This window comes from Astatotilapia calliptera, chromosome 1, assembly GCF_964374335.1.
Source record: "Astatotilapia calliptera chromosome 1, fAstCal68.1, whole genome shotgun sequence".
Classification (NCBI taxonomy): Eukaryota; Metazoa; Chordata; class Actinopteri; order Cichliformes; family Cichlidae; genus Astatotilapia; species Astatotilapia calliptera.
The window spans coordinates 9,411,919-9,428,923 of record NC_137422.1 but is presented as its reverse complement, the minus strand read 5'-3'; the positions used below and the strand labels follow the sequence as shown (position 1 = coordinate 9,428,923).

Here is a 17,005-nt window from a genome sequence, read left to right as displayed (position 1 = left end):
GGGGGGTGCTGGAGCCTATCCCAGCTGTCATAGGGCGAGAGGCGGGGTACACTCTGGACAGGTCGCCAGTCTGTTGCAGGGCTAACACACAGGGACAGGCAACCATTCACAGTCACATTCACTCCTGCATTCACACCTATGGGCAATTTAGATTTTACAATTAACCTATCCCCACAAAGTGCACATCCTTGGACTGTGGGAGGAGTACCCGGGGAGAACCCACGCAAACACGGTGAGAACATGCAAACTTCACACAGAAAGACTCTGCTGGCCTGATGGTGGAATTGAACTCAGGACCCCCTTGCTGTGAGGCAACAGTGCTGTGTCTGTGTAATGTAGCAATTTTCTCTCTCCTTACATTTACATCTTTGTGGAATGTCACTGGCACGGCATTTTCCAGCTAAGTGATTGGCTGCTGTCTAATGACCATCATGCAACATAAATAGAAAAGTTGTGGCAGTTATAGCATTTACCAAACAGCCACACTATAGGTAAACATATAGGAAATGTCATGTATTATTCATTTATTTATCTAAATTAATTAGTCAGTCTTGTTTCCACACCCTGGTCTTTGGCAGTCGCTCCGTGTATTTGGATAGTCTTACTGTTTAATTTATGTAATTAAAAAAAGCAGTCCCAACAGTATCCCTCAGTACTACTACTGTAGGCAATGTAAAATGCTGCATAACGGCATTGATTCCCAGGCTTTTATTTAACCAGTTTGCTGTGACCCAGTTTTATCACTATTCAACTGGATTAACAAAAGCCTAACAAAAGATAGTGATTGTAGCGTGGAAAAAAAAGACAAAGGTGATAGTGGAAATATTAATCTTCTGCTTTTCTTAGTGAACTGAACTGTGTGTATGTATTAACTTTGTCTCAACTCATTTTTTGTTACAATAACCTCTGTGTTGTTCTCTTTATCTGTTTCTGTTTTATCTTACTTTTGTAGGCGCTCCAAGAGATAAACTGAATTGAACTGTGCACTTTACACAATTCACAAACAAGAACCTTACCACCAGGTCTTTATTTATGTTTGCTTTTATTGCATAATGTAGCACAATATTAAGACTAATTTTAATCAGGTTGTATAAATGTACATTATATTATACATTTCTTCATAACAAAATTGACAGTTCTTCGTGTATGATGAAAATGCTACATGTTTTACTCCAAATATACTTAATTTATACTTTGAGTTGCATAATCTCAATTTTCAGAATTATTTGTTTCAGAGATAGCAGTGCACATTAATCTTATTTTTTATAGTTATACCAGTGAAGCAAAAAGCCAATCCACGGATGCCTAATAATATGGATGCCTAAAATAAAGGCATTTTTATATACAGATTAATGAGCTGCCAATTCCCATTAGTTTAATGTTTCAAACTGAAAAAAAATACCCGTAATTCCTCTATTCAACAACAGCTACAGTGACTATTTAAATACTTTATTGTTACTATTAATCAAGTATTGATATATAAAAGTATGACATTAAAGTACAAATTAAATTAACTTTATTTTGAAAAGTCACGATTAGAAAAATGAAAAATGATATTTAATTGATGTGCTTTGTGTGGGGTTTGTGTCCAAATCAGCTAATGGATTTTGTACTTCAACTTAGACTTGTGTGGTTTTATATGTGGTTGCATCTATGATAGGAAGGCTAGTTGGTTAGTGAGAATCATGGTGTATAAAGCTGATCAAAGCAGCTCTTTTAAGATAGCAGCATATGTGATTACAGAAAATGCATGCACAGCCAGAGGGAAAAGTCCATATAATTTTGATGCAAAACATAAATATTCCAATTCTGTCCATCATTTCTCCAGTTAGAAGATAGTCCCATGTTATCATACTTTTCAAATGTAACCCAGGTCCCACGTAGCTATGGTAAAGCTAGAGTATATAGTACAATGAGACTGGGCCTGGGTTCGTAGTGCTACTAATAATGATAACTGATACCCTCTAATTTAACTAATAAGGACCACCACAACTGTATTTTACACAAATTAAATCCCTCACCGGGTATTTATTTAGACAAAAAGAAATGAATAAAATAAACAGTTACTCTTATAAAATGAATTGAATTAAAATAAACAAACAAAATTACTGTAAAAGTGACTACGTGGGTTTTCAATGAAAGATTTATCAAAATACAAAATACCTCTTTCTTAGGTGCCAACTGTTATTTCAGTTACAACAGCTCACACCTTTAAAATGGATGAATTTCAACCTTTGATAATAACTTTGATTAACTACACACTTACTCAAATTAAACCAAATTTGTAACAGTGGGCCCACACACACACACTTTAACCTGTCCACACTACACCTGTAGCACGGTGCTTGTTGCAGGCCTGATTCGAAGTTCGGGTGCGGTGAGGCCTAAAACTGATGGCCGCTTCACTCAAACTGAGCCATAAACAAAATACGTGCACTTTAGTTCCAGTTAGTACTCACGAGTCCAATGAGTTTGTTAGTGGGGCAATCAGAAACGGGCAGTTAGTTCACCAGTAGTGAAGACAGTCAGGGGTAAGAAAACAGTCAGGGGCGAGGAAACAGCCAGGGGTGAGAAAACAGCAGGGTCCATCCGGGCAGAAACCTCTCTCTCCCTCTCCTTTCAGAGCGTCCCTCGGCTTCTAAACATATTTAAACATTTGAGCTACAATACCAAATGCTATCACATAACGATTTAGCATTAGCATGCTTTGACTGAAAATCACAGAGCTAAACATACAGCATGGCATCACAGCACATAACGCGGTAAGCTGCGCTAATTAGCAAGCCGCTAGTTAGCATCACATATCACGCTATTTTATCACTATAACGAATAGTTACAGTACAAATGTCAAGGCACACAGTCTCATTTACCTCTTGCAGATCACAAATAAGTAATATCAGGACCACGGGTAGTCGACCTCAACGATACACTTAGATGCAAAATCCACACCACGTTTGCCTTACGACATCTCTCTCTTCAGACTTAGCTTCTGTGTCCGCTCCCACAGATTCACACAAAGAAATATTTTCCATAGCTTTTGTGGCTGTTATACTCACGCTTCCACAAGGCCTGAAAAAATACTCGAAAAGGGGTTTAAAATTCTAAATTCATCCTTTAGTGGTTGCCACAAATTAGTGTGTATAACTGTCCTGGGCTTTGTGGGTTTTCATTCAAGGTCTGTGAGGAACAAATAAAAAACAGACAAAAATGCAAAGCAAAAAAATCAATTTTACCAAATATAACTCACCATGTCAACTGCCTTCCAAAAAGAGTTAATTAAATGAAAGTTTTAGAAAGGTCAGGCAGCAGCTGTAGCTTATCATTTTATTACAGGATCAGTTAACTACTGAGCCTTTTCAGGTACTAACTGAACTTATTCCCAGTGCAATTGCATTATACAGAAAAACAGGCACAGTAATTGCACTGCCCTGATGGTCCTCATGAAAATTCAATACTAATGTGATTTCAGTCCTGTCACTGTATTCCTCTAGAGCGCCTGTCAAAAATTGCTTTGCAGCACTGGCAATGCGACTTAATAACAACTCAGATCTCCACTGAGTGTTACTTAATCCATTGCTATTACCACTTAAATTGGATTGAGAAAAACACGTTTGAAAAAAATAACTTGCCAAAATCAACACATGTCTCTTTACAGTCTCTGCACCTGAATGCTGAACAAGACTTAACATAACCCGCCTTAGATTCAAATAAGCCATATTCTTAATTATTACCTAAAAATATAAAATAAATTATTGTACATTTATTTCTTGTGGCATTTCAGCCCCTTTAAAATTTCAAGAAAACATCATATAGTGTATTTTGGAATACAATTTAAAATATACCATTTATTAACATATTCTCAGATGCAAAGTAATTTTTGTCTGTATACAAGTTTGCTGTTCAAAGGAGAAAAAAACTGAAATAGATTTTAAATATTACAAAAAACGTAAAAAATAACAAAAATACCCCCTTACACGTTCACCAATTCAAACAATATCATAGCAGTCATAGTATGTCATTTTCATTAATATCCTTTTTAGACCACTGTTGTTCCCACTTTACATATTCCCAAAACTGAGATCCCACAAGGAGTCAGCCTCATATATTATCATAAATTACCTTACATTCCCAGAATCTGTTAGTTGTCTACTCTTAGGGAATGACTGGATTACGTCTGAAAGCTCAGATTCTTGAAGAGTTACAATAAAGAAGTTTAATTGGCTGTGTTAGCCTTGACACTTTTATAGCCAGAAGTGTCTAATTTAGGTGATGCTGTGATTGTTTTAACAATGTAATAATAATAATAATGTATACTTTATTGATCCACATGGGGAAATTCCTCTCTGCATTTAACCCATTCACTTAGTGAAGCAGTGGACAGCCATTGGGTGCCCAGGGAGCAGTGTGTAGGGATGGTACCTTGCTCAGGGGTACCTCAGGGTGGCTATTCAAGGGAATTGAACCCCCGACCTTCCGATCATGGGGCCACCACTCTACCTACTGAGCGATCCCTGCCAATATCACTACTCTAAAAAACTATACATTGCTGGCTACACTGGCACAGCAATGACACAGCAGGTGTTGCAGGACCATTGGGGAAATCCTTAAGTGGGCAACACGAAATTAATAAACTAAGTAAAACTGCCAAAAAAACAAAACAAAGTCTGTTATGATTTGCCTGATCTTTGACTTAGGTTCCAAAAGAATCCATTTACTACATATTCTTCAATTTTGATATGATACTTACGTCAGTTGTCTTGTACATGTAAAATTAAATGTGCATTAGATTCATATACTCATAGTCACCCATCCTTTTCTGTTTCTAAACTAGCTATTCTTTAGTCTTCAAGAGAAATGATATGATACCGTATCGCGTATGCTCAGATAATTAAAGGGCTGCTTCTCTGACAATTTTAAATATTAAATTAAAGAAATTGTGAGTGTCGCTTACTATGTACCTCAGGAACGTTTCCACTGATTCAAAGAAACAGGAAAGTCTGTCGCATCTTTACTACACAGATACATTTTTTATCTGGTTAAAGGTCAAACTGAAGAGTTTCAATTCAATTCAATTCAATTTTATTTATATAGCGCCAAATCACAACAAAAGTCGCCTCAAGGCGCTTCATAGATACAGAGAAAAACCCAACAATCATATGACCCCCTATGAGCAAGCACTTTGGCGACAGTGGGAAGGAAAAACTCCCTTTTAACAGGAAGAAACCTCCGGCAGAACCAGGCTCAGGGAGGGGCGGCCATCTGCTGCGACCGGTTGGGGTGAGAAAAGGAAGACAGGATAAAGACATGCTGTGGAAGAGAGACAGAGTTTGATTGTTTTATAGAATCTATATCTGTGTAATATGATTGCATATGCAAATGAAATACTGGAGTTGATGTAATGCAGAAGATTTATAAATTATATCAAGTTTAAACGTTAAGGTAGTACTTTTTCATATTTCATGTCCACTGTTGCAAAACCAAGAGGGACTGAACTGGTTGATTACCCCAAAAAACTGAGTCATCACCATCACAGTGTGCTGTGGTGGAAAAACAACAATACCGCCTACTATGATCAAAGAATCTGAGAACAGTTTTGGAACTGCAGTTAATCAGTATCAGAAATGCCTCTGATCTATTCAGAATATCTTAGATGCAACATTCAGATATAACTTTGGCTACAAGTGTGGGGTCTTCTGAATCTGAAAACACGCAGGCTCAATCTGAGCTCCCTTTGACTCACCTTAGATCACAGTGAAACCTAATTGGTTTCACTGTGATCTGCAGTGGCTGGTGAGCTATTCATAAGAGAGAGCCGACATCGCCGCAGGGAGACCTGACAGAAAGTGCCGCATAGCCCATCAGTATGATGCACTCACTTAGAAATAATAAAGAGAGGGAACACCGCTGCTTTAATTGGCGTCCATGATTAAACTGAAAATAATGTAATTCAGTGTACAAAGAGCTAAGCATTATCAGAGAGGTATTCCCAAATGACCTGATCTCAGCATAAACAAGCCAGCTGTAGTCTGAACAATTAGCTGCTCAATTTGGGAGAAAACCCACCAGCTCTATCTATACCTCTACAGAAAGGGTAAAATACACATAAACAGTCCTTTAACACATAATACAAGAATTTATACTGAATGCCAGAACAGAATGTTAAGGCTTATTAAAACCTTGTCCTATCTTGTGGATAATCAAATGATAGCAAATCAAGGAAATGTTTGGTCTTGCTGGGTAAAGCACACCTGAGCTATTTTCAAGAATTTCCTAGTATCTCAAAAAGTTGGAAAGGTTTTTTTTAATCTTCAAGGAAGGGTATTACAACTCTTTCATTCCTAATATCAAGCCACTTTGGATCAAAAGACAATGTCGGAAGCATCTTTCCTGGGCTAAGGAGGAAGAAAACCTCACTGTAGCGGGTGCCATCAGCACATGATGGCACCCATTGGTGCTGATGGTGTTGGTGGTGAATGGTCCATTTTGGTTTATCAAACAAAATTCAACATAATTATCTACCGGGAAATTTTAGAGGTGTTCATGTTTCCATCTGCTGACAAGCTTTATATGTAGATATGCAGATTTCTTTTAAAGCAAGACTTAGTACCTCCCCACAGTGTTTAAACTACTACCAAATGGTATGCTGACCCTGTTTTAAGTATGACTGGCCAGCCAACCTGTCTGACCTGAACCTAACTCTATCGGTTATGTGTCAAAAGGAAGATGAGAAACATCCAACCCAAATATACAGACAAGCTGAAGACCACTACCAACAGCAACCTGGGCTTCAGTAACGCCGCAGGCCCGGGCTGACTACATTTCTATCATACCACACTGATGTAGTAAATTGCAGTAAAGGAAACTTAACCAATTATTAGGTGTATAAATATGCATGCTTCAATACATGTTATATCATCCATCCATCTATCCATCTTTTTCCGCTTATCCGGGGCCAGGTTGTGGGGGCAGCAGCCTAAGTAGAGAAGCCCAGACCTCCCTCTATCCACCCACCTCCTCCAGCTTGTCTGGGGGAACACCAAGGCATTCCCAGGCCAGCCAAGAGTATAATCTCTCCAGCATGTCCTGGGTCTGAAGACACCATGACACCACACCATCTGCAAAAAGCAGAGATGAGATTCTGAGATCACCCAAGTGAAAGCCTTCGCCACTTGGCTATGCCTAGAAATTCTGTCCATAGAAATTATGAACAGAATCGGTGACAAAGGGCAGCCTTAGCGATCCCCTCCGCAAATAATCCCTCATAGTTCATCATAGTTAAACAAAAGTTTAAAATATTTGACTTGGAGAGTTTCATTTACAAGCATAACATATGTAAATCCCATTACATTCCAGCCAAAGTTGTCCAAAACTTCTTTATTAACATAAACAATCTACTACCTTCTTTTCAGCATTTATGATTTAAATGAGGCATTGCTCTACAAATTCTTGCAACAAAGGAATATTGTAGTAAAGTTATTGGGAGCTAGCTAATTGGTGGCTGATAAAATGGTTTAGTAACCAAAAATGCCACTGATGGTGAAGTTGTGTTTGGTGTTAGAGCAGGCATGACTTTGAGGAATCATCATTACAGAATGTCACATTGATATTGAGCTACCTAAAAAATCCTGAAACCAAAACTGATCAAAAAAACATTTTAGGGGCTCCAAAATGAACCTTTTTCTCCAATAATTTTCTAAGATCTCTAAATGAGAAAGGAAGACATCTGATGCCTTACATTTCAGGAGCATCTACATATAGTTTTATATCAGTCACTGAAATTTGTAATTTTTGTGAATTTAATTTTATTTGTGAAGCTTTTTGCACACCAAATCAAATAAATAAATTAATTGTGCGTATTAATCATAATTCATAATAAACTGCAGCCCAAACATCACTGACAACTCAGTCTGTACTTCTTGGACAATTAGCATCCTGGAAATAATTGCTTCCTTTAGGCAACAATTTCATCATAGGATGAAAGTGATCTTTTGCAGTGACTTCTTTTTCAAGCAGAGTCACAAAAGGATAAAATACAAACTAGCTCAAACTCATAAGAACCATATACTTTGTTTTTCCACACACTGAATTTTTCCACCTCCTCATAAATTTGCCTCGAAGTTCACAAGGCTCATGGATTGTCACGTCATCCCCTTCAAGACATGGACTTGGACAAAACATGATGAATGAACAGTCAAAGAGTTGCCGCAGTAATGAGAGGCGGATGTCAGAAGAGAGAAGAAGGCTAGTCCTGATGTGCTGTCACAGAGGATATTCTCAAGGCCTGATCAGCCTCCTCTCTGCAGGCTAGACTCTCGTACAGAAACACAAAGACACACATGCAGACACAGACAAACACACACATATACATGTGCACACTCAAGCCAAATAACATCCTTGGTTCTGTGCAAAAATAACAAATCAGGACCCAAACATGGACACACATACAAAAGAAAAGGAAAGTAAAACACACATATATACACACACACACACACACACACACACACACACACACACACACACACACACACACACACACACACACACACACACAAGAGAATAAGAAGCAACTTGACTTGAGCTGTGAGGATCCTTAGGGCCAGGAATGTCACCACAGTCCATCACTCCTCACTTACTGCTGATGCTGCTGACAAGGTCACCGTCTTCAAAGCATCTTCTTAGCTCAGCCTGAATACACTTCCCTATAAACAGTTGTTTTATCCAATTAACCAAATGTAGCAATTTGTGATTGACAACCAGAAATGCTAAACATTGTTTAAAAGTTAGGAAAGGACGTATGGTGGTGTAGCATTTTGTTACGCATGTGGAACTCAGAAAGAAGCAAGTGAATACCTGCAATTAGCACAAATATAACAAAAAGGTTTTAGCAGTTACTTGTCATTTTAAGTAGAGTTTATCATGTGCATGCAATAGTAAACGTCCAATTTTTCTGTGGCTCCTAAATACTTGCATTTTGCAATAAAAAAGGCTTACAGTTTATGGTAGAATATGTTGGGGAAGGGAAAAGGTTTTAGGGATTGTTTTGTTGCAACAGTAGAATCCTATTACAATGTCATGACCAAATTCAGTGAGCTCTTTTAGAATGAACCTGTTCTTTCAGAAATGTTTGTCAAGGCAGACTAGATGGCAAGGTTCTTGATTTTACACGCTTGTGGTGATGGAACTGAAAACACCTGAATTCAAAGATTAAGAGGTGTGGACCAATATTTTTGTCCATATAATACACACAGACACACACACAAGTAAAGTGTCACTATCATACAGTTTTCTCCTATCAAAGTCAGATGACCACAGAACTATTTCACAGAAAAGGGAAGATGGGGATAAGACTTTTTATATCCTATTCCTTATCACCAAAAGCCAGAACCGAAGGGAAGACCACATTCTTGAGTGAAGATCGATATCGACAGGTCTGCCCAGTAGGGCCAGCTGGTTTTCAAGGCTCTGTGTATTACAGCAGTGGAGATGGCCTGAAGCCTTCAGTGACCCCTGAGCACATATCTGACAGTACAGTTTTCAGAGGTGGCTGAGACGATAGCCATGATGAACAGTGGGAGGGAGGGAGGGCATCTGAGAAGAGCTCACACCATATTTAAGCATTTCCTCATACAGGAGTGGAAAGAACCCCCATATATATATAACAGTTGGGGTCATGTCTCACTCAGAAAAGCAACAGAGACGTGTATATTTTCAGCTGTGTGTGTGGAAATTAAGACCGAATCATCTCTCTGTTATTATGTGTCTACTAAAAAGTAAATGGGTAGTGGAAAAAGCAAAAAGAAAAATGAACAAATTAAAGTCTAAGTATTTATGTAGTGTAAGTAGTGTAACTAGTCATCCGCACAATATTTTGCAGTAAACAGGAGAGCTTTTAGGTCTGGGGCAATTAAAACAAAAGCCATTCTAGTCATGCATCATGTCGAGGAGCGGAAACCCTGCAGTGACACCACATAAAAATGAACACATTTTCTTAATTACACTATTAGAAATCAAACCTGTGTACCTCCTTCCCTCACATCGATTAATAAATATATATTTATACATGTTGTTTGTGCTTTTTTAAAAGCTTCTCACAGACAGCTGCAGTATTGTATGTCAGTTTTCATTTCAAAGGGGCTCAGTTTTAGTTGCTTAAAAATGCTAGGCATACAGGGAGTGCAGAATTATTAGGCAAATGCGTATTTTGTCCACATCATCATCTTCATGCATGTTGTCTTACGCCAAGCTGTATAGGCTCGAAAGCTTACTACCAATTAAGCATATTAGGTGATGTGCATCTCTGTAATGAGAAGGGGTGTGGTCTAATGACATCAACCTATATCAGGTGTGCATAATTATTAGGCAACGTCCTTTCCTTTGGCAAAATGGGTCAAAAGAAGGACTTGACAGGCTCAGAAAAGTCAAAAATAGTGAGATATCTTGCAGAGGGATGCAGCAGTCTCAAAATTGCAAAGCTTCTGAAGCGTGATCATCGAAAAATCAAGCGTTTCATTCAAAATAGTCAACAGGGTCGCAAGAAGCGTGTGGAAAAACAAAGGCGCAAAATAACTGCCCATGAACTGAGAAAAGTCAAGTGTGCAGCTGCCAAGATGCCACTTGCCACCAGGTTGGCCATATTTCAGAGCTGCAACATCACTGGAGTGCCCAAAAGCACAAGGTGTGCAATACTCAGAGACATGGCCAAGGTAAGAAAGGCTGAAAGACGACCACCACTGAACAAGACACACAAGCTAAAACGTCAAGACTGGGCCAAGAAATATCTCAAGACTGGTTTTTCTAAGGTTTTATGGACTGATGAAATGAGAGTGAGTCTTGATGGGCCAGATGGATGGGCTCGTGGCTGGATTGGTAAAGGGCAGAGAGCTCCAGTCCAACTCAGACGCCAGCAAGGTGGAGGTGGAGTACTGGTTTGGGCTGGTATCATCAAAGATTAGCTTGTGGACCCTTTTCGGGTTGAGGATGGAGTCAAGCTCAACTCCCAGTCGTACTGCCAGTTTCTGGAAGACACCTTCTTCAAGCAGTGGTACAGGAAGAAGTCTGCATCCTTCAAGAAAAACATGATTTTCATGCAGGACAATGCTCCATCACACGCGTCCAAGTACTCCACAGCGTGGCTGGCAAGAAAGGGTATAAAAGAAGAAAAACTAATGACATGGCCACCTTGTTCACCTGATCTGAACCCCATTGAGAACCTGTGGTCCATCATCAAATGTGAGATTTACAAGGAGGGAAAACAGTACACCTCTCTGAACAGTGTCCGGGAGGCTGTGGTTGCTGCTGCACGCAATGTTGATGGTGAACAGATCAAAACACTGACAGAATCCATGGATGGCAGGCTTTTGAGTGTCCTTGCAAAGAAAGGTGGCTATATTGGTCGCTGATTTGTTTTTGTTTTGTTTTTGAATGTCAGAAATGTATATTTGTGAATGTGGAGATGTTATATTGGTTTCACTGGTAAAAATAAATAATTGAAATGGGTATATATTTGTTTTTTGTTAAGTTGCCTAATAATTATGCACAGTAATAGTCACCTGCACACACAGATATCCCCCTAAAATAGCTAAAACTAAAAACAAACTAAAAACTACTTCCAAAAACATTCAGCTTTGATATTAATGAGTTTTTTGGGTTCATTGAGAACATGGTTGTTGTTCAATAATAAAATTATTCCTCAAAAATACAACTTGCCTAATAATTCTGCACTCCCTGTGTATGTCTGGCAACACCAAACACCAGAATGTTGGCATAACTATAGTAGAGTGTTTATTGACTAAAGAGCCAGGTATGAACCTGGAACCTGGAAGTAAATATCCATCCTACATTAGTGAGGTGACCAGAAACCAAACATATTTTGAAATTTTGTTAATGTTGCTTGACATTTAAATAGGAAAGGATTTGGTACTGGTGCTTAATTAAACTGAACACCGCATTACTTTGAATAGGCCAAGGTCAAACTATCCCCATGATCCTAGTGCACCAGGTAATAATAGCTGATTTTTACATCAGCTAATGCTTAGACCCTGTATATAATCTATGCAGATCCATTTGGCCTAAGTGAATTTTGTGTTAGTCTAATTGGCTTTCCCATGATACTGCTCTACCTCCTGGAGCTTTCCATGTAACTAAGAAGAATAGGGAGAGTTTTTCTTTGTCTTTCCAGTAAAGATTTTTTTTTCCGGTTGGGGAAATCCTAAACAGAGCTATACTCTCGAATATAAACGACTACAGATTAAAACAGTGTTTGTGACTATTGTATCCATCATCAATGCCAGTATATGAGGTCATAAAACCCCAGTGTCAGGGCACATCAGCTAAAGAGCTAAAGGCTCAGCTGATATTCTTCTGCACACTCAATTAGTAAACCTCATATAAGGAGGACTAACAAGCCACTAACATTAAATGTTTAGACAGAGATTGAAGAATATAGACTGAGTCTGAAATATAAAATTCCTCGTTGAGTCCTTTCCCCTTCCACTGTGTATGGATAGGAAACTGACAAAAACAACACTTAAAAATTATTTCTATTATTTCTATCTATCTATCAGCCAGAAGCAGGTTGAACACTAAAAACAAAATGAGTTAGACAAACTAATGCTTAAAAGCAGAGCGTGAGCGCGGTTATGCAGGATGACTACACACAACCAAAACACAAGCATAATCAGTTTTCCATAACATTTCAGATGTTCTATGCCTTAGAAATTATATTTTTTTCTTTTAAAAAAAGGATATTATGTACTTTATACAATGCATCTGTCTAAACAACCATAATAGTAAATATGTAACACTGACCTGATACCAGATACATTTTTATCCAGTAAGTGGTGTGAGAGGATGTCTTGAAAAATTGTCTTTCCTTCATCTTAAAAATCACATACTGATCTTTAAGGAAATATGCACAGTATCCAGATTTTAGTGTATAGGATGTTTCTTTATTCATCTGTACTATCAGCAAATCCTTTTTTTTCTTTTCATTTTAGTAATAGCTGCTACTATGCAACTTTCAGCAGCTACTATAGACGCTAGATGTTGCCAGTATCATGATTCTTTGTATAAACACATAAATGTTTGAAAGAATTATTGCTTCCGCATGAATTTAAAAGATTCATAAAGTTTCAGACCAGGTGTAGTGGCTTTTTTTGCAAGGTGCTTTAAAATTCTGGTTGGAAATGCTTGATGCAAACTGGCCCTAAAGGGACAGCGCATTAGGTGAGAATGGCGCAGGAACTGAGAGCAGGTGGAAAAATTAAAGCGACACTGTGTGAACATGTGGGTGCTGATAAGGCTTCGGGAGTGCAGCGTGAAGTGCAGCAGTGAGATTCCAGAGTCGTATAAAAAAAGCCAAGATTTTTACATGTCAAAGCAAACAGGCACATGTGGAGGATTGAGCGTAACTCTGCCGGAAGGAAAAAACACAACATATTAGCCTTGTTATATGTATTTGCCCTCACCCAGGGCAAACACATATGACTGGCATGTGTCCCATTTCAGCACAAGAGCACATCTAGAGTGGAAAATGCACTTCATACCTGTATACTCCCAGCTCAAAGTAAGGTCATGGAGTATGTGCATTTGCAGAAAACAATTCAATTCAAAGCTCTATTTTTCCTTGGTCTGATGAATCTTTTTTTTAATGAATTGTGTTAGTCTCTTGCAAGGCTAACACAAAGATGTGGAGAACCATTCAAATTCACACCTATGGGCAACTTAGAATCATCAATTAGCCTAACATCTATTCTATTTTAATTAAGTAACCTAATTACTCCATTTATCCTTGTTCTTTTGCTGTAGTGCTAGCTAGACGCTAAAGTACAGTAACCACAACTTTATTGAGATCTGCACCTTCCTTCGCATGCAAAGGAAAAATGACGTGTTGAGAATGTAAGCGAAGGCCATGGGAAGACATTGCTTTCGTTTCATTCAGGAAGTATTTGCATGCTTTTTGCTGAAAGCTACTGTAGGCTCCAGCATGCAAAAAAAACAAAAAAAAACAACTTACTCTCCACTATTGCATATTAATTTGCTTATTAATGTGCTGACAGCCCATTGTTTATATTGCATTTATATAACACCCCTCGCCCCTCCGCGAATCGCTACCTTATCGTGGTGGAGGGGTTCGTGTGTCCCAGGGATCCAAGGGGCTATGTTGTCTGGGGGCTTTTGCCCCCTGGTAGGGTCCCCCATGGCAAATTGGTCCTGGGTGATGGACCAGACAAAGAGCGATTCAGAAGACTCCTATGAAAAGACCATCGAGGGAACAGTTCACCCTACCCGGGATAGGGTTACTGGGGCCCCACCCTGGAGCCAGGCCCAGGGAGAGTGCCCGAGGGCTAACGTCTGGTGGCTGGGCCTTAGTCTGTTGGACCTGGCCGGGCACAGCGGGAAAAAGGTACATGGGCCCATCTTCCTGCAACCAGCCACAGGGTGGGTCGGTAAGTAAGGGTCGGGTGCAATGTGAGTCGGGTGGCGGCCAGGAGCGGAGGTCCTGGCGGACCGATTCCCGGCTACCAAGACTGGCAGTTGGGACATGGAGTGTCACCCCTCTGTGGTGGGGAAGGAACCTGGGCTAGTGTGTGAGGTTGAGAAGTACCGGCTAGATATAGTCAGGCTCACCTCATCACATGACCTGGGCTCTGGAACCAGTCTCCTGAAAAGGGGCTGGACTCTGTCTCAGTCTGGAGTTGCCCCTGGTGAGAGGTGTTGGGCTGGGGGTAGGTATCTTGGTATCCACTTGCTGCTGGTATGTTGGGGTTTCTCCCAGTGGACGAGAGGGTTTGTTCCCTTCGCCTTCGAGTCAGGGAACGGGTCCTAACTGTCATCTGTGCGTATGCGCCGAGTGGCAATTCAGAGTAGCGAGCCTTATTGGAGTCGCTGGGTGGGGCACTGGAGGGTGCTCCCCCTGGGGTTTCTGTTGTCCTACTGGGAGACTTCCTGGGAGACAGACCTGGCACGCCCAAACGTACAGTGAGTGTGTACTGGGAATGTCTAGCAGAGGCCCCCGTCCGCGAGATCTTCAACTCACACCTCCAGCAGAGCTTCAACAGCATTTCGAGGGAGACTGGGGACATTGAGTTGGAATGGACCATGTTCAGCACCTCCATTGCCGAAGCCGCTGCACTGAGCTGCGGCCGCAAGGTAGTTGGTGCCTGTCGTTGTGGTAATCACCGAACTAAATAACAAAAAATAATTTCCCCCAGGGATCAATAAAGTATTCTGATTCTGATTCTGATTCTGATAAATGGTGGACACCAGAGGTGAGGGGAGCCACCAAGCTGAAGAAGGAGTCCTACCTGGCTTGGTTAGGCTGTGGGACTCCGGAGGCAGCTGATAGGTACCGACAGGCCAAGCAGAATGCTGCGCGGGCGGTGGCGGAAGCAAAAACTCGGATGTGGGAGGAGTTCAGAGAGGCCATGGAAAAAGACTTTCGGACTGCCTCGAAGAGATTCTGGCAAACCGTCAGGCAACTCAGGAGGGGAAAGCGGTGTTCCACCTGCACTGTGTATAGTGCGCGTGGAGTGCTGCTGACTTCGACTGAGAAAATTGTCAGGCGGTGGAAGAAATACTTTGAGAATGTCCTTAATTCCACTGGCACGTCTTCCGTGGCGGAAGCACAGTCTGGGGACGAGGGGGATGACCTGCCAATCTCTGCGATCGAGGTCACTGAGGCAGTTAAACAACTCCTTGGTAGCAGAGCCCCTGGGGTGGACGAGTTCCTAAAGGCTCTGGATGTTGTAGGGCTGTCTTCGTTGACACGTCTCTGCAATGTTGCGTGGAGATCAGGGGCAGTATCCCTGGACTGGCAGACCGGGGTGATGGTCCCCATCTTTAAGAGAGGGGACTAGAGGGGGTGTTCCAACTACAGGGGAATCACACTTCTCAGCCTCCATGGGAAAGTCTATGCCAGGGGGCTGGAGACGAGAGTCCATCCGTTAGTCAAACCTCGGATACAGGAGGAACAGTGCAGTTTTCGTCCTGGTCATGGAACACGGGACCAGCTCTTTATCCTCTCGAGGATACTCGAGGGTGCATGGGAGTTTGCCCAACTAGTCTACATGTGCTTTGTGGACTTGGAGAAGGCATTCGACCGTGTCCCTCGGGGGGTCCTGAGGGAGGTACTCCGCGGAGTATGGGGTGTCTGGCCCATTGCTACGGGCCATTCAGTCGTTGTACAACCGTTGCAAGAACTTGGTCCGCATAGCTGGTAATAAGTCGGACTTGTTCCTGGAGGGTGATGGGCTCCACCCTTTGTCACCAATTCTTTTCATAATTTTTATGGACAGAATTTTTAGGCGTAGCCAAGTGGCGGAAGGCTTTCACTTTGATGGTCTCAGGATCTCATCTCTGCTTTTTTGCAGATGATGTGGTCCTGTTGGCTTCATCAGGTATTACAGGTACTGCACTGGAGTGGTTTGTATCATATCTATCTAATAGACTCCAATTTGTGCATGTAAATGGAGAGTCCTCTTCACACACTGAGGTTAATTATGGAGTTCCACCGGGTTCAGTGCTAGGACCAATTCTGTTTGCATTATACATGCTTCCCCTAGGCAACATCATTAGAAGACATAGCATATACATTTTCACTGCTATGCAGATGACACCCAGCTCTATCTGTCCATGAAGCCAGATAACACACACCAATTAGTTAAACTGCAGGAATGTCTTAAAGACATAAAGACCTGGATGTCTGCTAACTTTCTGCTTCTTAATTCAGATAAAACTGAGGTTATTGTACTCGGCCCTGAAAAGCTTAGCAATATGGTATCTAACCAGATTCTTACTCTGGATGGCATTACCTTGGCCTCCAGTAACGCTGTGAGGAACCTTGGAGTCATTTTTGACCAGGATATGTCCTTCAACGCACATATTAAACAAATATGTATGACTGCGTTCTTCCATTTGCGCAACATCTCTAAAATTAGAAATATCCTGTCTCAGAGTGACGCTGAAAAAATAGTTCATGCATTTATTACTTCCAGGCTGGACTACT

The 17,005-nt window shown here is 40.8% G+C and overlaps 1 long non-coding RNA gene across 1 annotated transcript; it reads right to left on the bottom strand.

Moving 5' to 3' along the window:
* Positions 1-1,997: 1,997 nt before the first annotated feature.
* On the bottom strand, positions 1,998-3,336 carry LOC145429778 (uncharacterized). The gene is made up of 2 exons (XR_013910098.1): positions 2,871-3,336; positions 1,998-2,638 (listed from the first exon to the last, which is right to left on the bottom strand). It is a non-coding gene; the product is annotated as an uncharacterized LOC145429778 (long non-coding RNA).
* Positions 3,337-17,005: the final 13,669 nt, after the last annotated feature.